Genomic DNA, 25,298 nt, shown 5'->3' with positions numbered 1-25,298 from the left:
GCTATTGGTGAACATACTTAATATCTGACACCTGATCAATTCATATAGGTACTGAGTTTTACTCCTCGTCCATCACCACAACTTCACTTCATGGGGTTACGCACTTGTGTGTTGCACTTTATTACATACCTTCTGGGGTTATTTCTCAGGCCCAGTGAAAGCGTCATGGGGTTGCCGGTGCAGTGTGAAATGTATTGTCATTTATCTCCCAGTCTGGACATTTAGCCTCGTAAACCAATACTGGTGAACACTTCGATAGTGTATGCATCTTAATTGCCTAGTCGAGTCTCAATCAGACATGCAAGCTTTGTTTGGTTAACAGTGGGTTCAAATTCGTATCACGAACGACAACACATGTCATTTAAAGAGCAGGATAAGACTTCTGAAGTGTCACATATTCTAATGAAGTTTAATTTAAAAACGTTAGGGACTGTCTCATCTATAATAACTTGTTTTCTCTCACCATACAGTGAAGATGCTGAGTCGAAGATAGGCATGACAAAAGGACTGTCACAATACGAGCTTTTGGCCAACAAGGCGCTTGTCGAAAACAGATAACACACACACACACACACCCACACACACACACACACACACACACACACACACACAAATGCAACTCTCACAGACATGACTACAGCCTCTGGCAGCTGAAGCCACACATATTGTTACGTTCCACCATGGATTTTCTATTGTTTGATACTTGTTTTCTAATATTTATTGTATTGTGGTATTATTTTACATCTGGACTGACTGCCGTTATGAGCAGTGGTATCCAGTGGTCTCTTGTGGTAGTTGCTGTGTATAGTCAGGTGGCTAAACCCCACAGGATTTCAGCATTCAGAGTAGCTGCAACATAGCTGTGTTACATTGGTTGTATTCAGCAGTGGCCCACTATTTTTGCTGCCAAATGTACATCATGTTAAGTGCAGCTTTAAATGTCAACACATCACACCACCATGGTTTGCAAAGGTCAGGTTATATGCGGAACATGTGGTTCAGCTGCCCATGAATGATGTCCTAAATGAATACCCCACACATGTGTGTAAATTACCATTCATTTTGGAGGAAGCAAAATGGTAATCCAAGAAGAGCACAGAATCCAGGAGATAAAGTTTACCAATGCTTCTATTACTTTGAAGTGAAGAAGACATAGGGCCACACAGCCACCTACTTCAGTGAAGTTATTCATCTCAAAACTATACCAGCCTGTACAAAAGACTTGTAGTGGCAACCAGACACTAACAGCTGAACAGAGCCAAACCTACACTTATATATGTACCCTTGAACTTTCCACTTACAACTGAAGCAATGGTGGCTGCAGGGCATATTGTTGGGAAGAATAATACACCTTCATGTCAGAGAGAAACAGAAAAAAAAATCTGTTAAAACAGCCTTACCAATGTCCCAAAACTTGAACCTGAGGATGAAAAACAACAGGCTAGAAAAAACAGGTCCAAAACCATCAGTCCATGTGATCTTCATCCTATCTGATGAATCAGATGATGACCATGTTATAGGTGGTATCAATGTTGATGTCTGCCTTGGAGATCAGCAAGTTCCTCTCACCCTCCCTTGTTGCAGACTCCCCACCAAGGAGGAATAACAATGGGAAAACAGCAGAAAAACCTCACTGCTAAGGCGGCTTTCATACTACAATGGATAATCAACTGGTTTTGGGCGCATGTGGTGGGTCTATGACTATTAAATTAGGGAAGATCAAAGTGTGTAATTTTTCAGCAGATACATTTTAAGCTATATGACACCCTTGGACTACATGGTTGTGGCTACCACAAAAAAATATGTCCTTATGACAGAGAAGGCTGAAGAAGGAGTGACTATTCTCATAAACAACACAGCCCTAAACAGAGGGTGGAGCATTCACTGCAGCAGTGCATTAGTGTCGTTCATTCTTCTTTATCTTTCTGTGTGCTCTCCATCCCACATGCCCACTGCTCAGTGGAAAATGGTTGATGACTTTTACTGGTGATCACTTCTTGATCTAGATTCACCTTCCACACAGAGTGGTGCCCAGAATAAAACTGGCATTACCGGTGCTCCGTAAGGCAAACACGAAAGGGGTACAGTTTACAAAAGTCACCCAGAACTAGATTTCTGGATGACGTTTCTAAACTGTACCCCTTTCCATTAATCTCTCCAGTCCTTTCCCTTCACTCCTCTTTCTTCCCCTTCAACTCTTCTGCCAGAAGGAGGAGCCACTGGCTCCAAAAGCTTGATAAATTGACTGACCTAGAAAGCTATGCACAATGGGCCAAAATCATGCAAAGCAAAATCCCTGTGGTTATTAGTGTCAGTGAGGTGGTGTTTTAGGTTAGCAAAAGATTCAGGCAACCTGTTGTGAAGGAACTTACTAGTATTCTACAATATTGTAGAATATTACATTGGTGTCACATGTGTCTTCATTCATAATGTATAAAATATTCTACCAAGAACTCTCATAACAGTCCATCAATGCAAATGTTTAACAATGCATAGAAAAATAATGTTAGCTCCCTTCATCAGGACATTAGAGGACTGAGTAATAAGGTAAAAAGGATCTTCATCTCCTTCATAAAGTTAGTGAGAGCTGAGTTTTGTGCCTATCTGAACACTAAATGACATCACAGTTAAAGCAGTTATATATAAAGGTTGCACTCTGGCATCTTACTTATGTAGAACTAATGTGCATGAAGGTTAAGGTTCTACATAATTATATAAACACAGAACACAAGTGCAAAAACATTGAAATGAGTAGATTCTGTAGAAATCAACATGTAGAAGTGAGTGCTTGTTCAATAATACTGAATAATAGTTCAGCCTTAATTGTAACTGTATACAGATTTCTACTGGGCAATTTTGATCTGTTTGTGGGGCATATGGATTCCTTATCATGCTATCTATGAGACAACAAGAAGCAGTTAACAGTCTGTGGTTATTTCAATGTGCATTTTGTGAATATAGAAAAAGACATCTGGACACCTTATTTGGTATTCATAGTTTGATATGTTGTTGTTGTTGTTGTTGTTGTTGTTGTGGTCTTCAGTCCTGAGACTGGTTTGATGCAGCTCTCCATGCTACTCTATCCTGTGCAAGTTTCTTCATCTCCCAGTACGTACTGCAACCTACATCCTTCTGAATCTGCTTAGTGTATTCATCTCTTGGCCTGGAAATATCTTAGAATTGAAAACATGGTTCTTAAATCTCTGTCTTACCATTATATAATCTATCTGATACCTTTAGTATCTTCAGGATTCCGCCATGTATACAACCTTCTTTTATGATTCTTGAACCAAGTGTTAGCTATGACAGTTTGATGCTGTCATTTTGGAAATTTTATTATTGATATCATCACAGTTTGATATCAATAATTAAATTTCCAAAATGACAGCATAAAGACAGTAGAATAATGTTCAATAATTGATCATGTTTTCTTTGATGAAGCTCAAAGCTAGAAAATAACTGTACACTCTATGATCACGATGCACAGTTAGTTAAGATATACATGGTAGTGGCTTACCGTTTATTCTCCTCAGTGTAAATAAGTTAGAATATTTAATGATTCTGAGGCAACAAATTTTAAGAATAGTTTACAACACATGACCTGGGAAAAAATTTATAGTGAATTAAATGGTGAAATAAAATTTAATTTATTTCATGATAAAGTCATATTGTTGTCTGAAAACAGCTTTCCTCATAAAATAATCAAAAAGAACATTAAACATCCAAGTAAAGAAACATGGATCACTATCTGGTTTAAAGCATAATGTGAAAGGCAAAGAGAAGTGTATCTGTTGGCAAGAACAGGTAAAGATCCTGCAGTAGTTGCATACTCCAGAAATGACTCAAAATGACTAAGAAAGTCATTTGAAAACCAATAAATGTTCACCTTACATCAAAAATCATTGCAACAATAGACATAATCCATATTGAATGTAGTCCTATATGGAACGTAGTGAAATGAGGGACAGGACAGCATCATTGTTGATTCAAATGGAGGGGCTATACATGATCAGTCCTAGGTAGCAGGTATGTTTTTAATCTACGTATGTTTGCAGATGGGGATATTCAGCTGGAAAATAATTGTTAAAATTCATCGTGGACCTTCATCTGCACAATTCGCTTCACTACTAGTTTCGGTCAAATAAATGTTATGGAGCATAAGCTGCCATAAACAGCTGGAAAGTTATACCCTAATAGGAGTAATTTGCTCTTTTGAGCCCACCATAGTAGTGAAACAATTTCTTTTCAATAATGGCTGTGTACAATAGTTTTCATGGAGAAGCAAAGCTCACAACAGCAACTAACACACTGACCGATGTACATTATACTACATAACATCACAGGTTGGCATTTTGCATGACCTGTCTAAGCTGTTTGATTGTGTAAATCACAATATCCTCCTAGATAAAATGAGGTTTTGTGGAACTGGCAGTAACAGTCAACTGATGAATAAAAAGTTCCAACACCAAGAAATAATAACTGTTGAGTAATGAAATTTCAGGAACTCATTTTTTCTAGGTAACATATTTAAGTGATTAATGTTGAAAAATCACTGGTTAATGTAAACATGAGAAAAACCATTGCAAATGTGAAATGTTGGTACATTAATAACTGATGTAACTGCCAGAATGTTGAATGCAAACATGCATTCATTTTGTTGTGCAGGTACTGGATATGAGTTTGTGGAGTGGAGTTCCATGTCTGTTGCACTTGGTCAGAGTCAATACAGGGATAATTAATGCTGGTTGTGGATAAAGCTGGTTGTCATCTGATGATTTCCCATACATGCTCGATTGGAGATGTACATGGTGACTGAGCAGGCCAAGGCTACAAGTCAGCATTGTTTGATGTTCAGAATATTCCTATCTCCCAACTGCGGTGACAAGCACTGCACTCACATGAGATTTTATTTCAGTTAGCAGAACACTGTTCTATTCTGTGCTCACTTGTTTCACAGCAGTGTTGACTCAGTGCTGGTCATGATGCTGCAGGACTTCCACAAAACTCATGCTTGCGTATGCAGTTGCTACTCATAGTCATTCATTGATTCTGTCATGAAGTGCAAAGCAAGTGTATACTCAAAATCTGAGTTTCAGGTCTGGAGGGAGGGGGGGGGGGGGGGCAGAAAGATAGTAGATGTTAATTTTTGGACAAATGATGAAATAGTTTTGAGATATCACAGTAAATGATTCTGGGTGCACTTTCTCTTAATGAATATTCACAACATGTTGTGGCATCTGTCTGCTTGGTTAGGAATGGTGCAAGTTTGATTTGTGGTGATTTTTTGTAGGCAAGAAGAGAGGGGCAACTACCTTCGCCTGCCCCTTAATGGCTACATCTTTGATACAAAGTATTGCATACACCTGATATTTAGCCTTTCTTAATCTAATATGTTTAGCTTGAATCTAGCCTTCAAGACGTTCTTTTGTAACCATAATTTTCAGCCCTTTAAGTGCTCTTATGACCAGATTATATTGTCACTGCCAGAAACTGAATACAGTCAGGTGAGTTTACATTAACCACAGTTCTTTACTTTCCTCCACTTGCGAAATGAACTGAGCTGCTGGGAAATGGCCTTCTGTTATTAGTTATTCAGTTTTATTGGTGTATCTTCAATGCAATTTATTTTCAAAAAAGTATTACCCATAGACCATATGGTATGAACATTTATGCATTCAGGGCATAAATTTGCTATACATGCTCATTTGAGGCATGAAAAACATATTTATAATAAAAAATCGCTTTCTAAATTCAGTGAACTTAGGCTTTTAACCACTGTAATCAAACCTAAATGTCTTATGAATCAGAAACTTTAATTTTAAATGGGAAGAGGGATACTGAAGAAATTCAAAAGAAAGAAATTTCATGAGTAGATCCTGACACAGTGAACAATGCCCTTCTTTTAATGATAACCACCCCAGTTGACATACGTCAATAGCACTCTCTCCGCTATTTTGCAATAATACAAACTCAGCTGCCCTTCTTGAATTTTTTTGATGTCTTCCACCATTCCCAGCTGATGTAGATCCCACACCACACAGCAGTACCCCAGAAGAGGACAGGCAAGCATGTGTAAGCAGTCTCGTACACCTGTTGCACTTCCTAAGTGTTCTGCCAATAAACTGCTGCAGTTCTTGGTTTGCTCTCTTCTCAACATTGTCTATGTGATTGTTCCAATTTAAGTTATTTGTAATTGTGATCTCTAAGTATTTAGTTGAATTTATGGTCTTTAGATTTCTGTGACTTATCGTGTAATCAAAATTTAGCAGATGTCTTTTAGCACCCACGTGGATGACTTCATACTTTTTTATTATTTTGAGTCAGTTACCACTTTTTACATGATATAGATGACTTGTATAAATCATTACACATTTGGTTTTCATCAGCTGATGACCTTACATGATGGTAAATGACAGCATCATCTGCAAACAATCTAAGAGGGCTGCTCGGATTGTCTCATACGTCATTTATGTAGATCAGGAACAGCAGAAGGTCTATCACATTTCCTTGGGAAATGCCAGTTATTACTTCTGATTTACTCGATGACTTTCTGTCAGTTACTATGAACTGTTATCTTTCTGACTGGAACTCATGAACCAAGTTCACACAACAAAAGCAATACTCATTACGCATAGAATTTGTTTAGAAAACAATTGTGAGGAATGGTGTCAAAAGCCTTCTAGAAATCTAAAATATATGTAATAAGTCTGACATCTGCTGTTGATAGCTCTCATTACCTCATGAGAATAAAGAGCTAATTATATTTTACAAGAACAGTATTTTCTGAATATATTGTAGCTATTTGTTAATAAGTCATGTTATTTGAGGTAATTCATAATGTTCAAACGTAGTATACGTTCCAAAATACCACTGCAGATGACTATTTTATATGCCATGCTGGATCACTTCTCTGCTAGCTAGGCTATGGAACAGCTGACAATTCTTGTTACCCTTGCTTGTACTGCTCTCACTATAACACATGCTATACAGTTGCAAATCATGGGCCTGCGATGCAAATTTTTGTTAGTGACACTGGGCGTTTTCAACCTTTATTATCATCATCTTGTGAAGTTATGATCTGAAGATGGTTGTGAAGAACAACCAAAACTAGTCACTGTCCTTTAACTATGAGTTGAAAATTGTGGTCTATGCGTTAAAAGATATTACATTAAAATTTTTTGTTCAGTAAATTATATTAAGACTGCCACCTCCTCCCTGACATCTAGCTTCACTAATAATTAGGTTTATTTCCAGAGTGTTTTGTTATTAGTACCTCTGAATTTCTAAAGGCTTGTAACAGAGTAATTTGCTTTTCAGCATACTACTTGAGAGATCTTTTTCTCCATATTGTAATAAGAATACTTTCCAGATCACTGCAAATGGATATAATACACAATGTGTTTCACAGTACACACTGTTGACATTTTAGTTAAATAAACTCTCAGAATCTCAGGTATTAAACCTGGTGCCATCATCCAAATGGTCCAATATTTCAGGATGCTAACTGTCCATTTTCAGGTGGCCATGGCCATCCGCACCACATACTATCATCTGCCAGGAAAGCCTAAAAACACAAATGAATTCTTGCTTCTTCAGTGCCATGGTTGACCTTTAAAAAATTTAGGACGCTGTCATTTGTTCAGCAATAGGTAGAATTAACTTACTGAACGATGGTAATTGTAGTAAAAATCCAAACAATTTTATCTCTCTCTCTCTCTCTCTCTCTCTCTGTCTCTCTCTCTCTCTCTCTCTCTCTCTCTCTCTCTCTCTCTCTCTCTCTCTCTCTCTCTCTTTTCTCTCTCTCTTTTTCTCTCTCTCTTCCCCACCCCAACCCGCCACCTGACCACCTCTCTCTCTTGATACTTCCAGTTTTCCCCAAATATTATTCAGTAACACCCATGAAACATCGACCTTGCCTTTGGTGGAGAGGCTTGTGTGCCTCAGTGATGCAGATAGCCGTACCGTAGGTGCAACCACAATGGAAGGGTATCTGTTAAGAGGCCAAACAAATGTGTGGTTCCTGAAGAGGGGCAGCAGCCTTTCCAGTAGTTGCAAGGGCAACAGTCTGGATGATTGACTGATCTGGCCTTGTAACATCAATCAAAACGGCCTTGCTGTGCTGGTACTGTGAACAGCTGAAAGCAAGGGGAAACTACAGTCCTAATTTTTCCCGAGCTTTACTGTGTGGTTACATGATGATGGCATCCTATTTAAAAAAGACTTCAGGTCAGGTGAATACATGTATATAAATCAAATATGGGTAATCCAGTGGTATGCCAACTACATCCACAGATGATGAAGAAATTGAAGAAATGTATGATGAGATAAAAGACATTATTCAAATAGTTAAGGGAGATAAAAATTTAATAGTCATGGATGACTGGAATTTGACAGTAGGACAAGTTGTAGGTGAATATGGACTGAGGGTAAGGAATGAAAGAAGAAGCTGTCTAGTAGAATTTTGCATAGAGTGTAACTTAATCATTGCTAACACTTTGTTTAAGAGTCACAAAAGAAGGTTGTATATGTGGAAGAGACCTGGAGGCACTGGAAAGTGTCAGATAGATTATATAATGGTAAGATAGAGATTTAGGAACCAGGTTTCAAATTGTGAGACATTTCCAGGGGCAGACGTCAACTCTGACCACAGTTTATTGGTTATGACTAAAGGTTAAAACTGAAGAGACTGCAGAAAGGTAGGAACTAGAGGTTGTATGAAGTTTCAGAGGGAGCGTTAGGGAACAGTTGACAAGAACAGAGGAAAGGAATACCATGAAAGAAGAATGGCTACTTTTGACAGACAAAATAGTGATGGCAGCAGAGGATGAAGTAGGTAAGAGGATGAGGACTAGAGGTACTGAATTTAATTGATGAAAGGAGAAACTATAAAACGTAGTAAATGAAACAGGCCAAAAGGAATACAAATGTCTCTAAAATGAGATCAACAGGAAATGCTAAATGGCTAAGTGGGAATGGCTAGAGGACAAATGTAATTATGTAGAAGCATATATCACTAGGGGTAACATAGATGCTACCTATGGAGAAATTAGAGAGACCTTTAGGGAAAAGGGAACCACCTGTATGAATATCAAGAGCTCAGATGGTAAACAAGTCCTAAGCAAAAAAGGGAAAGCTGAAAGGTGGAAGAAGTACATAGAGGGTCTATACAAGGATGATGTACTTGAGCACACTATTAAGGACACAGAAGAGGACATAGATGAAGATGAGAGGGGAGATATGATACTGCGTGAAGAATGTTAATACTGAACAAGATATAAAATCTGTTAAATCTGAGCTCAAGAGGGTAATCAGTAAGCCAAAAATTGATTATTTTAGGACACTCCTCAGAGACATTCACTGGACTGATGTTTACAGTGCTCATGGCATGAATGAAAAATATAACATTTTTGCTAATAAAGTGCTTACCTTATTTGAACACTGCTTTCCCCCAAAACTTACCAAGGTTAGAGCAAAGTCTACAAAGAAGCCATGGATTACTCGAGGAATAGGGGTATCTTGTAAAACAAAAAGAAAACTGTATCTGTCAATCCGAAACATTTCCAATGTTGATGCTATAGCACATTATAAGAAATACTGCAAAATATTAAAGACTGTAATACGGATGTCAAAGCAAATATATTACAAGGAAAAGATAGTCATATCAGATAACAAAATAAAGACAATATGGGATATAGTGAAGGAGGAGACCGGTAGAACCAGACATGAAGAGGAACAAATAGCATTAAGAGTAAATGATGCATTGGTGACAGATGTGTATAGTGTTGCAGAACTTTTTAACAAACATTTTATAACTGTTACTGAAAAGATGGGGTTGTCAGGTTCGGTAGATGCTGCTATGGATTACCTTAGACCAGACATTTCAAGTAACTTCCATAATATGAATTTGACCCTCACTACCCCAACAGAAATAATGTCCATCATAAAATCTTTAAAATCAAAAACATCTAGTGGGTATGATGAAATATCAACAAAGTTAATTAAAGAATGTGATTCTGAGCTAAGTAACATATTAAGCTATCTGTGTAACCAGTCGTCTATCAGTGGAATATTTCCCGAATGGCTGAAATATGCTGAAGTTAAGCCACTGTTTAAGAAGGGAGATAAAGAAATAGCATCAAATTTCCGTCCAATTTCACTGTTGCCAGCATTCTCAAAAATTTTCGAAAAAGTAATGTACAGTCGTCTTTATAACCATCTTATCTCAAATAACATACTGTCAAAGTCACAGTTTGGATTTCTAAAAGGTTCTGATATTGAGAAGGCTATCTACACTTACAGTGAAAATGTACTTAATTCATTAGACAAAAAATTGCAGGCAACTGGTATATTTTGTGATCTGTCAAAGGCATTTGACTGTGTAAATCACAATATCCTTTTAAGTAAACTAGAATATTATAGTGTAACAGGAAATGCTGCAAAATGGTTCAAATCTTATATCTCTGGCAGGAAACAAAGGGTGTTATTAGGAAAGAGACATGTATCAAGCTATCAGGCATCATCCAACTGGGAACTAATTACATGTGGGGTCCCACAAGGTTCCATTTTGGGGCCCTTACTTTTTCTTGTGTATATCAATGACCTTTCATCAGTAACATTACCAGATGCCAAGTTTGTTTTGTTTGCTGATGATACAAACATTGCAATAAATAGCAAATCAAGTGTAGTCTTAGAAAGATCAGCCAATAAAATATTTGTAGACATTAATCACTGGTTCCTAGCCAATTCTTTGTCACTAAACTTTGAAAAAACACACTACATGCAGTTCAGAACTTGTAAGGGGTGTCCCAAGAGTATATGTCTAACATATGATGACAAGAAGATAGAAGAAGTGGACGGTGTTAAATTCTTGGGATTACAGCTTGATAATAAATTCAACTGGGAGGAGCACACCACAGAACTGCTGAAGCGTCTTAACAAATCTCTGTTTGCAATGCGAATTTTGTCAGACATAGGGGATATAAAAATGAAAAAGCTGGCATACTATGCTTACTTTCATTCCATAATGTCATATGGGATTATTTTCTGGGGTAATTCATCAAGCCAAGCTAAAGTTTTCCGGGCACAAAAACGTGCAGTAAGAATTATATGTGGTGTGAACTCAAGAACATCCTGCAGAAGCCTATTTAGGGAACTAGGGATACTAACTACAGCTTCCCAATATATTTATTCCTTAATGAAATTTGTCATTAAAAATATATCACTTTTTCAAACCAATAGCTCAATTCATGGAATCAATACTAGAAATAAGAATAATCTTCACAAGGATTTAAAGTCACTTAGTCTTGTACAAAAAGGTGTGCATTATTCAGGAACACACATTTTCAATAACTTGCCAGCAGCCATAAAAAGCTTAACAACCAATGAAATTCAGTTTAAGAGAAGCTTAAAGGATTTATTGGTGGCCAACTCCTTCTACTCCATTGATGAATTTCTGAGGAAAACCAACTGATTTGTATATAAGTACAACATAACTTCTGCACAATTTCAGTGCAGTAATGTGTTCATTGAAAATGTGTGTGTGTGTGTGTGTGTGTGTGTGTGTGTGTGTGTGTGTGTGTGTTTGTGTGTGTAAGTATAATCTAACTTCTGCACCATTTCAGTGCAGTAATGTGTTCATTGTAAATAAGTATTACAGTAGTTGTATTACATGTTTCTTACCTTATAAATAAATAAAAAACTTTTTTATTTTAAATTCAGTGCAATAGTATTTGTAAAATGACTCTTAGTGTTCATTAAAAAATGACGATCATTCCACTTGGGACCTGTGGAATGGTACATTAGCTTATTTGTTTTAGTTTAAATATTTGTCATGTATTGCTGTTTTTCTGACATGTTCCACATCCTGGAGGGCCTCCTCACTACGGATCAATTGGAATGAAAGTAAATCTAATCTAATCTAATCTAAGGACACAGAAGAGGACATAGTTGAAGATGAGATGGGAGATATGATACTGCGTGAAGAATTTGACAGAGTACTGAAAGATCTAAGGAGAAACAAGGACCCAGGAGTGGACAACATTCTGTTAGAACTACTGATAGCCTTGGGAGAGCCAGCCATGACCAAGCTTTTCTATCTGGTGGGCAAGATGTATGAGACAGGCGAAATACCCTCACACTTCGGGAAGAATAAAATAATTCCAATCCCAAGGAAAGCAAGTGTTGGCAGGTGTGAAAATTACTGAATATCAGTTTAATAAGTCATGATTGCAAAATACTAACACAAATTCTTCACAGATGAATGGAAAAACAGTTAGAAGCCAACATCAGGGAAGATCAGTTTAGATTCCATAGAAATGTTGGAACACACAAGGCAATACTGACCCTATGACATACTTTAGAACATAAGCTAAGGAAAGCAAACCTACATTTCTAGCATTTGCTAACTTGGAGAAAGCTTTTGACAATGTTGATGAAATATACTCCCTTTCAAATTCTGAAGGTGGCAGGGGTGAAATACAGGGATCAAATGGCTATTTACAATTTGTTCAGAAACCAGATGGCAGTTATAAGAGTTGAGGAGCATGAAAACAAAATAGTGGTAGAGAAGGGAGTGAGAGAGGGTTGTAGCCCATCCCTCATGTTATTCAGTCTGTAATTGAGCAAGCAGTGAAGAAAACTAAAGAAAAATTCAGAGTAGGAATTAAAATCCACGGAGAAGAAATAAAATCTTTGACGTTTACCAATGACACTGTAATTCTGTCACAGACAGAAAAGGATCTGGAAGAGCATTTGAACAAAATGGACAGTGTCTTGAAAGGAGAATGTAAGATGAACATCAGCAATAACAAAATGAGGATAATGGAATGTAGTTGAATTAAATCAGGTGATGCTGAGGGAATTGAATAAAGAAATGAGCCACTTAAAGTATTAGATGAGTTTTGCTATTTGTGAAGCAAAATAACTGAGGACGATCAAAGTAGAGAGGATATAAAATGTAGACTGGACATGGCAAGGAAAGCGTTTCTGAAGAAGAGAAATTTGGTATAGATATAAGAGTGAGGAAGTCCTTTCTGAAAGTATTTGTATGGGGTGTAGCCGTGTATGGAAGTGAAACATGGGCAATAAATAGTTTATACAAGATGAGAATAGAAGCTTTCAAAATGTAGTGCTACAGAAAAATGCTGAAGGTTAGATGGGTAGATCGTGTAACTAATGAAGAGGTACTGAATAGAATTGAGGATAAGAGGAATTTGTGGCACAACTTGACTAGGAGAAGGGATCAGTTGGTAGGACTTGTTCTAAGGCATCAAGGTCTCCTCAATGTAGTATTGAAGGGAAGTGTGGAGGGTAAAAATCATATAGGGAGCCCAAGAGATGAATATACTAAGCAGATTCAGAAGGATAGAAGGATGTAGGTTGCAGCAGTTACTTAGAGATCAAGATACTTGCACAGGATAGAGTAGCATGGGGAGCCTTTAATCTCCCCCCCTGCCTCCTTCCTGATTCCAATTTATTTTCCACATTAAACAATGTCCATCAAAGTCTTTTATGATGGTTTGAGAGGAGCAAAACTTACAATAAACTTTCTAGTTTACTTAGCTTGTCATGTTGAGTTGGCTCCAGTTGTTCTTGTCTAGGGTTCTGATTGTTGAAACTGAAAAAATCACATCAGGTCCTCAAGGTTTGTTTGAATTAAATAAATCTGAAGATTGTTGTTGCTGCTTTTTTACGCAAATATATTTTCTCATATTTTAGTATACCATACAGTATTTTTATTTTTCATGTTAACAAAGCTGGAATTACATTGTTCATGCAAAAATACATCTGATCGCACCTCAGAGACATATTTAGGACTCTCACACTGAGTGGAAATAAAAATATTCTTAAGGGCTTACAGTTTTTCTTATCAAATGAATTTCTATTAGTTTCTGTTACATTATTAATTTCAATTATTATATCATAAATGAATCCAGAAATAAACATACTAAACAGTACAGGATTGTGTAATTAATAATACAAATTTTAAGTGTGCCAATAATTCGTAATTTCACATGTTTCAAAGAAAATAATTTTAACTGTACTTACAGGTTATAACATCAAAACTAAAATATTTTGTTAAGTAATTCCTTTTCTTAAATTTTATCTTGAACTATAACATATGGTATGCTACTGTGTATAAAATTATATGGAAGTTTTCAGAAAAGCAGCTGAGACATTATTGACCTGTCCAAAACTCAAAAAATAAAACTTCAATCAACAACTACTGTTGAGGAAAAGTATATCTACAGCAGTAGTTGCCATTACAACATCCCCCTCATATAATATGGAAATAATGTGTTTACAATATTTTGTGACCTACTGTAAGGTTTGCCAAATGGTGCACAAAATAATGCCAAAAGGTAGAATACAGATTCTCAAAGTTAAATTCTGAAATTACAAGAAAATTTAAGGTTGAATGATCATCACTTCCCTATGAACACAAGTATAGGTTAGCTTACAAAAAACTGCAAAAGGCATCTGACAAATTTCTGCTTACAATAAACAGAGTTCTTGTTGCATACAATTTGTCTATAGTCCAAATAAGTGTGAAACCTGAGTAGTGAAATGGTAAAATTAACATATGGCAACAGTTTCCAAAATTGTGGGCAAAATTCACATGAAGTTGCGCAAAACATAACAAAAATATCTACTATGCACGTCACAATCTATACTTATGTAAGGACATAGCATTCAGATTTTCAGACCTATGGAACATTCTGTTCCATAACAAATTAAACAAAGTCAAAACTGCAACATTGCAACACTAAACTATAGAAATAAGTGCAGAGACAACTTGATGTACTAGAATTAAAAATTGCAAGTTTACATCTATGAAGTTACACCTTCAAAATCATCAAAAGAGAAGAAAAAATTTCGGAGTCTAAATGTATGATGAGTGAGCCAGCTCAAAAATTCTCAATGATGGGTACTGCCCAGAAGAATATACTTGATCACAAGTAGGAGTATAGCACAAAATTAATCAGGTACATAAACCAGAGTATGTAAGGATATGTTGGCTCATGAGAAGAGAAAATAATGAAAAATATTAGGGCTTATGCTTACAATGTGTGGACTGACCCATGTATCCAAACCAAACCGGGTACACACCGGCAGAAATGTTACAACACTATAAAATGAATAAAGTTCATAATCATATATCAATAAGTTCAATAATATGTAAAGAATAATTAGAGGAGGCACTGTTGCACTTTGTGATACCGCTTCTAGGCTTGATAATGTCCCCAATTCAGCACGGAAAAGAGTCAACAAGTTTTTTCACTTACGGCGTGTCCAGGTGAAAGCTAAATAACTCAATCTTAGTACCACTGAAAATGCCTGGGGCTGGCTGGATAAAAAAGGTGAAACGAAGGGATCAATATCCCTGCATACCCTTGACTCTATGGAACCTAATCCGTCAGGGGTTTCACCTGGACATGGCGTAACTGAGAAAACTTGTTGACTCTCTTCTGTGCTGAATTGAGGACATTATCAAGTCTAGAGGCAGTATCACACAGTGTTAACATAATGTCTCCTGGGACTAGTTATCTGCCTGGTGCTCTGAAGTTCAGTTGAGCTGCACTCCACATATGTGTGTGGCTATCTCCCTTATATCATGATTGGCCTGTGACACTACACAGCTACGTTGGAAGCAATGTGCCTAGTGATTTTTGTTCTGACAATCCTGATGCCATGGTGCAATTTGTATCACAAATCTCTTCACCTTTTGTCACTTACTATATCAACACTATACACAATACAAGGAGGGAAGAGAGTTGTAGCTGAAGGATAGTACACCTGACTGGTCGGTGACTGTGACTCATCATGTGAATCATGTGAAGGTATACACAGTAGGAAGCACTATCAGCAGTTTCCGTCATTTTCTACAGTTTTTGTTGGAGTGAGACATGAGGCTATGTTTGAGCAGCATTTGCCAGTATTACAAGATCTGCACATTAAGGGCTGTGAAATACATTTAAGCTATTTGGAGTGTATTTTAATTATTCAGTTACATACTTTCATTGCTCGTAAAATTCAGTGTAATTTTGAAACTAGTTACATAATGTGTAGGCAGTGAAGCCATACTTGGTCAGTCGTACACTATATAGTAAACTGAAACAGAAGAAGTTTTTCAACAATGAAACACAAAATATTTGTAAACTAGCTGAGTCCCTCTGATTTCATAACAATTTTCCCTGTCTTGAAAATGGAAATACATTTTAACTGCCAATAGGCTCTATTTAAAATAGATTTTGACTTGAAAATGGTTTCCAATAATACTTCTTAATTTGGTATCACTTAGTGGTTATTGGTGTACACTATAATAATAATAAAGTAATACAAGCTATTTGTGATGACCTTAGAAGAGTTTAATAAATTATATTACATGTCAGATCATAACAAGAGAAGTGAGCTGGATACCGTATGCAAGACAGCCTGCGTGCATCATAGAGGAGAGCTGAATGGTATATCGAGAGCAAATAATACTCCACAAAGGAGCTGCACACTATTTCCTTTTTTGAGGCTGGTCAAACACGTGAACAAGCAGAATACTTGACATCTTACCAACGGTGCAGGGGGTCATTGTCAATGGAATCATACAGAACTTTCCACAACACGTAATGGAAGAACCTCGCTTACGATATAGAGAGACAGTCAAGAACTAAGGAGATCACATGTCATGGGAAGGTTTCAAAGGAATGATCCAGAAAGAAATTAAAGAGAGCTGTGTGCAATCAGAGTCAATTAATAACATTATAAAAGAGTCCTGCAGCAGTGAGTAGGGAGGTTCTCAGTGTCAGTACAGAGCATTCAGGGGGCAGGGATGCTCTGCACCAGCACCCAATGGAGCTGTAAACACTTCATCTAGTGTAAGATAAGATGGTGCCAGACTCTGGTGAACACACAGCAAATATAAGCTAAGTAGTGCTGTACAACATTCATTGGAATAGTGCTGAACAGAGACACTCTCTCTCCCTCTCTCTCTCTGTCCCAAAAAGTTAGACTAGTGGAATTTCATCAAATACCAGGAACAAGTTATTGCTTGGTACCTGTCACTTGTACAGTGGGTGAAATGGCTTGTAAGTACTAGTGATGCAGTTCCCAGTGTTGATTGATTAGTTAGACCGAGTGGCCAGCAGTTAGCAGACTGAGTGACAACCAAACACTTGTCTCTGAGAGAGATCCTTTCTAATAATTATTGAAAGCATCTGACACTCTGATAAGTGGTTTTGGTCCAACACCTCACTGAGCAAATGTGTTCGTTATAACAATAAATTGGTTAAAAAAGAGTAATATCTTGCCTCTGCAGCAAAAATCTCTACCAAATCCACGAGAATTATCAATCTTCTGTAACCTAGCCACCCTACAACCAAGGAGATTTTCTCCCTCTCATCTGTGCTCTAAAGGTTCATAACACAGCAAACTAACCCACAATGATATTAACATTCTGATTGCACCAAGAAAGGTAAGGAACCTGTGCCAGGTTGCGATGTATTAAATTAGTACAGACAAGACTATTTAGCGAGAAGAAAATCAGAATATGTATCTCTCAGAAATACGTCAATCCCTGAATCCCTACTCCAGAAGCTGTTCTAGTTACCACTCTAACAACCATGGAGAATGCATATATGCATTCTGTTATTTCAAAGAATAAACGCGCTAGAAAATACTTTGGCGTCGTCTAGCTGTCGCCGCATTTGTTACGAGAAAATCAGATCAGATACTTTTCCAAAGTGAATGAATGTGGATGGTTTGATTGACAATGATTAATTGGTGCGTGGTAGAGGGTATTTTCTGTGGGGACGTTACAATGCCCCACGCAGCGAGCGAAGTTTGTGAGCCTAATTTTGATTTAACGAACACACTTCGCGAGCTATCTATTAGTGTGGGTAACCCGGAAGTGATGAGTGTCAGTCCTCCGACTGAAAAAGATTAATTATGTTTAAGACAGACGAAGAAAATAAACATTGGAAACAGAAGAAATGAAGAGACAGGTACCGTGGCTGTATTGCTTTTATGTGCATCAAGGTGTTATGTTTGCTGTGCACAACCAAGGAAGATGATCTTTCATGAGACTGTTATCAGGGTCTACCCATTCGGGAACTTTCTTAAGCAGGGAAACCTTGGAAAACCTCTTAAGCCTAGATGCCCAGCCTACGATACATAGAAGATAGGAAAGCCTACAGAAGAGAAAAAATAATTTTGAAGTTGATCTCTAAAGGAAAGATAGGGATCGATTTATATAACGATTTGGAGAAGAGTGATTTGTGCCTCTAGCAAAAAAAATTTACAATAAATAACTCGAGTTTCTTTATTTTACAATCTTGTTCCCAGGACAATATCTTGCGATGCTGAAACTCCCCCGGATCTTGCATGTCCCCGACATCCACATTTGTAGTCTGTCTTCTACGCAGCCCACAATGGGAAGAGTAGAAGGAACAGGGATACCAGATTTCACATGCAACAATCATTCCAAAAGAATTAGCAATGACCGAAAGGGAAACTCTTCCTGTAAAAGAACTGGTTAGGTTCCACCGTCCAAGATTCTCCTTTTTGAAAACAAAATCCCTATGGCTTCATGCATCCTTTTTCTTACGATGTACTGCAAGGAATTTAGCCATTGACTTAAAGTTTCCATTTATCCATTGACTAATGCTGTTGCCGAAAACATCATAATAATTACTCTAGTTTGAATTTTCTTTTGGACTTCGCATCACCATTTGTGCTTGTAAGTCCAAAAATTCTGACACATTTCTGTCAATGATTTGTTCTTCGTAATTTAAAGGATTCATGCAACTTGCAGTAGATTTTGGATTCAAATCATCGAATAATGGAAAGTGTGGTTCATTTTATACAAAGACATAATCCATCATTTCCTTGAAAAGTCATATCATTTATCTATACTCATAAAAATTTTATCCTAAATACCTATATTTCTCCGCTTGATTGCTGTAATGTAAAAGTTATTAGTAGTGAGGAATGTGGATTCTCTTCTTTCATTTATTCTCTAATTCATCCGGCATTCATACATGCACATATATGGAAATGGATTTTCAAACAAAATTCCAAAGTGAATAAGACCCATTAAATAACTACTAATTCTATGAATATTACTTTCTTTTGACATTCAACAATAAATCAAGAACTCTTAACGTCTAATTATGACACTTTTTTGAAGTTCAACATCAATCAGTTTCCCCTCGCGTTTGATGCGAGTCTCTTACGAAGCATATCTGTGTCGTCTATATCGATTCTAACTCTCGCGCCGGCGTCAATTGTTTTGCGCGGGAAATTATCTTTTCGGCATTAACCTTCACTCGTGATCCACTGCCTAAACGCATCACTTCACACGTTTACACATCCAAGCGTGCACTTGAAATTATATATGAACATTCACTGGGAACCTCTTTAGAATATGCAGCGTCATTTTTGGAAAACATTTCTTTCTTCTTGAAGGTCATTCAGATCCTTTATAAATCTTGATGACATTAGCAATGCTAAAGTTCCATGTTTACCCAAACACAGGTGAAGCCTATCTCCACTGTCTTCTTTGCAGCACTCGATAGTAATACTCAGTCACTATTTCTACAATCTGTCTCACTGATTAATTATTTCAGTTTAAAGTTTTCTAACACTAAACACACACAGTTTATTTTTATGTTTTTTCGAGCGTTCATCTCTGTCACTCGCAACACCATTCCTCCCTATCTTCTAATCTTCATTAAATTTTTTCAAGTCGTTATGGGAAAATAACCCTTTAATTTTGTTATATCCCGGGTATGCTAACAGATAAGCCCCAGGGTTCGGAATTTGTAGAATGATGTATGGGCCAGTATATAATAACTCCCATTTATTTATACTCTTCTTTATTAAGGATGATTTGGTATGTCTTTTGACTAGTACCTTCTCTCCGACGTGGTACGCCTGTACCCTTTTTATTAATTTGTCATATTGTTGTTTTCTCTGATCAGCCTTTTGTGTCATATTTATGATGGCTTGCCTTATTTTTTCTTCCCAAGGCATCTCAGTTTCCTGAGTTTTGGGCATATGTTCAGTCCAGAAGTTTTCTTCTTTTGCCTCAAACATCAATTCATGAGGTGTATATCCAGTGGAGGAGTGGGGCATGTTGTTGTATATCTGTTCAAATTCTTCCACATAATTTGCCCACGCAGTCTGCTTATTATGGCAATAGGTTCTCATAAATCGATTGAACTCTCTAAAAATTCTCTCAACCAAATTGCCTTGTGGGTGGTAAAATGATGTTAGTATGTGTTTCACACCGACTTGAGACAAAGCCTGTTTCCATCGGAGTCCCGTGAATATCTTAGCATTGTCTGTCATTATCGCCTTAGGTATACCAACACGTGGAAGATAATCCCTTATCAATCTTAATACAATTACTGTAGCCGCCTTTATCGGGTAAAGCTTTACGTATTTCATACACACATCGAGAAATGCCAACACATATCTAACACCTCCTCTTGAAGTAGGTAACGGTCCACACAGATCGCACGAAATTAATTCTTTTGGTTCTCGGACTAATATAGAGCATAATGGGTGCTTACTCCCTTTTGAATCCGGCTTTGCTTTTTGACAGATTATGCATTTCTTCAAGACCTCATCCACTCTGCGCTTTATGCTGGGAAAATAACAGTACACACTTATCTTGTTTGCACATTTTGTCGCACCGAAATGTCCCCAGGTTAAATGGGTGAGCCATACAAGTTTCTCTATTTGCGCCTCAGGTATACAAACACACCATCGGACTTTGTTTGGCCTTCCACAGCGGAAAAATAATACGCCATTTACCAGCTTGTAATAATTTGCCATCTGATCCGAAGGTTGCTGTTGTAACCTTTGAATGACACTTCCCCATTGAGCATCTCTTTTCTGTAACTGTGCCATATGCGCACACAAATTGACATAGTACATCTTATATGGATTTTCCTGCAGCAGCAATACAGGGAATTCTGAGTTATTATTTACTTCAATCTCTTTGGTCAAACCCTGTGGTGACCTTGATAGAGCATCAGCAATAATGTTTTGCTGTCCTGAGACATGCACGATCTTAAATTGCTATTGTTGCAGAGCGAGAGTCCATCTAGCCAGTCTGGGGTGTAACAGTTTACACGTTTGTAAAAACATTAATGATTGATGATCACAATATACGATAGTCTTTGACCCATATAGATATTAATGAAATTTTTTAAATCCCCAGATGACCGCAAGAGCCTCTAATTCTGTCGTCGTGTAAGTTCGTTCATAGTTGGACAAAACACAACTAGCAAACGTAATAGGACAGAAGGTGAGTTTTCCATTTATCTTGCGTACTTGGAAAAGGCACGCTCCAATACCCACATTCGAAAAATCTGTTGACAAGTAAAATTCTTCTTGCATGTCCGGATGGTACAAAAGCGGTGCATTTACTAATTGCTTCTCTATCTCTTTGAATGCTTCTTGACACTCTAATGCCCAGAGCCAGGGCACATCTTTCTTCAACAGATTATTTAGAGCCGCTGCGTTCATCGCCTGATTTGTTATGAATCTTCTAAAAAATGAGGCAAGGCCCATAAACCCTTTTAATTGCCTCCTATTCCTGGGTGTTGGAAACTTACTAATCGCAATTAGCTTCTCCTTGGTTGGTAAAATTCCCTTTGCGTCAATTATATGCCCCAGGAACTTGATTCTGTTTACTGCAAAATGGGATTTCTGTAGGTTAGCAGTTATTCCCATGGTTTTGAACACGTCCAACACTCGGTTCAGTAAGGTAATATGCTCCTCCCAAGTTTTCGATGCAATAAGCAAATCATCAACAAACACTGTTATCCTGCTTCTGAGTTCTGGGCCTAGTGCATAATCTAGAGCTGCTATAAAGATTCCGGCACTAATGTTGAGTCCGAAAGGAACTACAGTAAATTGATAACTTCTTCCGGAATAAATGAAAGCCGTATACTTCCTTGATGACTCATCCAGCTTGACTTGCCAATAAGAGCTCTGCAAATCAATGCTCATCAAATATTGAGCATCCTGGAACCGTTGTATAAGTTCATCTATGTTTTCCGGATGTGTTCTCACTGGAATTATGATTTTAGTTATTTCTCTGGCATCGAGTACCAGTCTAACCGTCCCATTTGCTTTTGGCACGACTAACAATGGGGAGCAGTATGGGCTTGTAGAGGGTTCGATCAAACCCCATTTCAACATGTGATCTATTTCCTTTTGAACTTGAGCCTTTAACCTCCAGGGAACAGGATAGAAAGTTCTACAATACGTTTCGTGCGGCTTAACATAGAGACGGCATATGTATCCCTTAATAACTCCTGGCCTTTCATCAAAAACGTTTTCATATGTTAATAATAATTCATTGAGCTGCTTCTTCTGATCTTCGATAATGCAGTCGGATTCATTTGACTTTTCAAACACTACTTGACCGAAATATTCTTTGACTTGGAACTCATTAATTACATGCTCTTTCGAATTTTGGGCCGTCCTGATTACTTGCACACTGATCCCACAATTATATTTTCTCGTAAGGCTTTTGTTTCTCAATTTCTTGTTTATTAACATTCAACCAAATTTTTCCTGTTTTAAAATCTATTCTGCATCCGTATTGACGTAGGCTGTCGACTCCGATAATGCAATCTACCACCAAATTTTTCACAACAAGGAATGTGCTTAATATTGCTACATTTCCGACTTCCACACCAAGTAGTGACTGCACCTTTACATTAGCCGATCGAGCCCCAATGGCGCCTATTATTCTGCAATTTTGAACTGGAAAAATTGGTACTCGTCTTATATTTCTGATCCTGTTGAACAGTGCCTCCAAAATAACATTTGTGGTTGCAGCTGTGTCTAAAACCGCCACTATGGGTACGGTCTCCATAATGACTTGCACTTCGGCTACTGCCACCTGTTCCTTATCCTCATCTTGTGGTTCTAAGTCCTCGGTCAGTTCATCTGCCAGTAATCATCCATCATTATACGTTAACATGGGTACACATATCCTGTTACCCCTCAACCAATTGTTGACCACTCCTCCGGGGCACGAGTGGGTCCTTACAAGTTTGTTGGATTTTGATTTGTCTGCTGGTTGACATCATCCGTCACTTCGGTAATTACCGGTTGATTCATAGATGTCCGTCCCCACTGATGTTGGCTATTTGAATTCATTCCTCCTGGTTGATTCCACTTCCTATTATCGTTATTATTCCAAGCTTGGGGTCTGAAATTTCTTTCGTTCCCCCACACGGGATTGTATCTTTTCCCGTTCCTGTTGTTCCTTGAATGGCCCCTCACAAGACCATTGCTGGGATTACTATTGAGATTTTGAGGGGTTTCTCCATTACTTAACAATCTCTGTTCATTCCTTCTAAGTGTCGATTGATCGCCATTGGCATAACACATACTTCCACCTTGCCTACCGTTTGGCGGAGGTTCTATCTCCCTATATTGGAATCTGTTATTATGGGCTTTCTGGTTGTTCTCTTCGATAATATCTATATGGTCTAACGTCGTGAGGAACAACTCCAAGTCTTTGTCGTTGCCATAAATCAATTGATTCCGGATGCTAGTTGGTAGTCTTGCCTTAAGTATGTTTATTATGTCTGGCAAAGGCATAGGTCTGTCCCAGTATCTTGTTTTATTTATATATTTTTCGAAATACTTTCTAAGGCTTCCTTTCAAAAAGGAGAAAGGCTCTGGGTAGAGCACCTCCTGCCTTAGGCGCTCCTGTACCCCTTCTGACCAGAACTTTGCTAAAAACGCCTTCTCAAAATCGTCATATGTCGAGCAAACAGAAGTCATGTCCGAGGCCCAGATTGCCCCGAACCTTGTATATATCCTGTAACAAAACTGATCTTCTGCCACTCCGACCAATTTCTGGGTAACACGCCTCTGAAACTTCGAATAAAAACAATTGGATGGACCCCCCTTTTGTCAGGGTTAAAAATCTGGAATTGCCGATGCTTTATCATTTTTTCTTCGGCATGGCAAAGACTTTCGTAATCTCCGTTAGATAAGACTTCACGTGAACAGCCAGCTTGTGGCAATTTAATGTTTGAATTACTTCCACAAGTTGGTATTGTGTGCGAATGGGTAGTAACGGGCTCTATAGTCGCTGCCAACTTCTGCTGCTGCCCTGTATTCATTTGTTCTGAGCTTTGTTGTGAAGCGCGCATCGACTCTTCTATCGTTTGTTTCCAATGCTCCAAATCAGCACCTAACTGGTGTCGCACCTCCTCAAGTCCTTTCGCAAACAAATTCTCTTCCTGTTTGCCAGATACACTCTGGAATGCTGCCTTAACATTTTGCTCAACGTTTTCACACATTAGCCTTTTGTTTTCTAATGTGATTTCGGATAATTTACCCGTTAATACGTTAATTTGGTGGTCTATAACTTCTTGACGCTCTGTCAGATGTTCAACGCTTTCCTTTAGGTTAGCCTGTGTACGTGCCAATTCAGGAAGTTGTGCAATTGCACATGACATGGCGTCTTGCTTTTGTATTAATTGCGGAACCATTTCCACTTGTTCCCGTACAGTATCTATCTTAATAGCCATATACTCCTTCATTTCGACACGTACGCGGTGAGTAGATTCCTCACATTGTACTTTCACCAATTCTAATTGTGCAGTTAATTTTCGTTCCGTCTCTTCGGCCTGATCTTTGAGTTCCTTAGTCTTCGCCTCTATCCGCTGCTCTAATTCGGAAAAACTGTCTTGTAACTGCCGCTTAATCTCAGTCTGGACTAATTTCATTTCTTCTTGTGTTTGAATGACTGTCACTAATTGTGCTTTAATATCTGTTTTCAGATTTTCCTGCCCTTCAGTAACTGAGGCTAATTTCGTATTCAAATCATTTTTCCCTTCAGTAACTGAGGCTAATTTCGTATTCAAATCATTTTGCCCTTCCGTAACTGAGGCCAATTTCGCATTAATGTCGGTTTTCAGATTTTCCTGCCCTTCAGTAACTGAGGCTAATTTCGCGTTAATATCGGTTTTCAAAGTATTCATGCTCTCGGTTATCATCTGCATCTGTCTCATGATAATTACCAATGGATCTAATCCCTGCTGTGTACTTGCTGTTACACCTCCAGCCGTGTCTACAGGGCATTCTATTGCGCTATCTGTAGCCATCGGTCCTACAACACTTCTTACTACATCATTATTATCAGTGCTAACAGCTGAAGGCTGTTGCGTGCTGCTTTGCTGTGCTTGACTCATCCTAAACATTGCCCTAGTTAAAACCATATAAATATTCTACAGTCACTATATGTAACTCCCTTCTACTGTCACTAT

General features: G+C 37.9%; 1 long non-coding RNA gene across 2 annotated transcripts in view; it reads left to right on the top strand.

Annotated features, from left to right (window-relative positions):
* The window catches only part of LOC124735539, an 80,956-nt gene that overhangs the window by 16,183 nt on the left and 39,475 nt on the right, over positions 1–25,298 (top strand). The window lies entirely within an intron of this gene.

This window comes from Schistocerca piceifrons, unplaced genomic scaffold (genome assembly GCF_021461385.2).
Source record: "Schistocerca piceifrons isolate TAMUIC-IGC-003096 unplaced genomic scaffold, iqSchPice1.1 HiC_scaffold_1682, whole genome shotgun sequence".
Lineage (NCBI taxonomy): Eukaryota > Metazoa > Arthropoda > Insecta > Orthoptera > Acrididae > Schistocerca > Schistocerca piceifrons.
Note: the sequence above shows the minus strand (reverse complement) of the source record. Positions and strands in the feature narration are given on the sequence as shown.